The sequence below is a fragment of the Empidonax traillii genome, unplaced genomic scaffold (genome assembly GCF_003031625.1).
Source record: "Empidonax traillii isolate 1590-97213 ecotype Southwest subspecies unplaced genomic scaffold, ASM303162v1 scaffold236:size2090792, whole genome shotgun sequence".
NCBI classification, from domain to species: Eukaryota; Metazoa; Chordata; class Aves; order Passeriformes; family Tyrannidae; genus Empidonax; species Empidonax traillii.
In genome coordinates this window covers 1641263-1643388 of record NW_020955429.1, presented here as the reverse complement: position 1 = coordinate 1643388, position 2126 = coordinate 1641263, and positions in this window count along the sequence as shown.

Sequence of the window (2126 nt, the reverse complement as noted above, 5' to 3'; positions counted from 1 at the left end):
CAGGTACTTAATGGATGAGGATGCTCCAAACAGAGTCTCCTCGTTACGTGGCTAAAAGGAACTTTCCAAGTCTGTAAGTTATCAAACGCTGCTTTGAAGTCTTCTGCCCATGATGTGGACAACACACTCCTCAACGTGATGGACGAAGCAAAGGCTTTCCTCTCTGCCTGGTGAACCAGACTCCTCCATGGTGGAAATTAGCAGCGTCAGGAGAATGTAGCTATAAAATAATTCTCCCGTGAAGATCTGACCTCCCACCTTTTCAGGACTACAGTGATTTTTTTCATGCCTACACTATGAACAGTCAAGACTAGACACCATTTCCTCTTGGTCTGCATCCTGTTTTTGAGAACAATAGCTGCATTTTTGACAGAGTGCCAGCCCATAATTCATGCTTGCCTGCACCCTTTGGAGCACAGGTTTGGCTGATACTATAATAATTTAGTACATTGAAATGACTGTTCCAATTAGAGCAGGTTTTTTTTTTTCCTCCTAGTCAATAATATTATTTCTTAAAAATTAAATGTTTTAGAAATAATAAACAAGGAAGAGAGGCCTCATCTCTTGATGAAATATGGGTGCATAAATTCCCTTGGCCTAATCTCCAGTCCACTCAGATAAGATACAGTTCAAAAGTTCAGCTTGAGATCAAACTTTGCTGAGTTTATGTCCTGTTTAGGACAGACAGCTTGAAACAGGGAGAGGAATCCAGTGTAAAACAGAGGAAGAGAAAGGCTATGGTCAACATGGAATAAACAAAACAGTTGGGGGGGAAATGCATTAAATAATGACATTTTATATAAAGCCTCACTTTTCATGGCGTCACCAGCTTTCACCCAGATTGTCCTCTGAGCACAGTCCCAAAAAGTTGCTGGATGCCCTGAACCTGCTGAGCACCCCCTGTTGTCATCACTAATCCCGTATATGTTGTTGGCACCCTTTCCAGAGGAAAATGTGAGCACCACCCACAGCAGTGCCTTCACAGATGGGACACAAACTATCCCACCAAAGGGCTGCTCCCAAGCAGGAACCTGGACATGTTGATAAACTGTTCTGGGACAGTTTTCATTCATTCATGGAACAAGAGGGACTCAGGCACCGCTGAGTGGCTGGAGACACACCCCGTGCCTCACTCCACTGTCCAGAACACCATCCTGGCCAGTACCCCAGAGAGAGCTGAGTCTGACAGTGGGACCCATTTCAGGAACGGCCTCATAGACACCTGGGCCAGAAAGCATGGCATTGAGTGGGTGGACCATATCCCCTACCATGCATCAGCTGCCGGGAAAGTTGAGCAGTGCAATGGACTCCCCAAAACCACCTTGAAGGCACTGGGTGGGGGGAGTTTCAAACACTGGGAGCTGCATTTAGCGAAGGCAACCTGGTTGGTCAACACCTGAGGCTCCATCAATTGAGCTGGCCCCACCCAGTCAGAACCCTTTCATGCTGTAGATGAAGTCCCCGTGGTGCATATGAGAGGTATGCTAGGGAAGCCTGTTGGGATTAGTCCCAGCTCAAGCAAAGGCAAACCCATCCAAGGGGTTGTTTTGGCTCAAGGACCTGGTTGCGCTTGGTGGGTAATGCAAAAAGATGGGGAAACACATTGTGTACCCCAAGGGGACCTAGGTTTGGGTGAGAAAGGTCTGTAATGTTTCATTGTAAATATATATATGTATATAGTTTTAAAGGGTGGTAATTTGGGCATGACATAGATGGTATAGAATAAGAGGTAGATGATGGCCTAGTTGGAGCAGCTGTGGCCAGTTCATCACTGTGTGAGTGTAACCCAAACTGTGTATTCTACACCCTCTATGCCATTTCCCAGAAACTGTTAACAACAGACTATTTGCAGCAGCTGCCCAGAGCACACCTGACCCCTCAGGCTGTGAGCTGGGTGTTAAGAGATAGGAGGATGTTCCTGTCCTCACACCCACAACTCACCATCAGCCACTGTGGAACTCCCTGCCCTGGGGGAGGTGCTGGGCATTCCTGCCTGAACCCGAGAGTAGTAATCTTGGGGTCTTGGGACTTCTGGAACCACTCATGGGATCCAGAGGAGGACCAGACCCTCAACCAGACTGCGACCATCACTTGCACCAACAGGTTCTTCCTCTCCTTTTATTTTT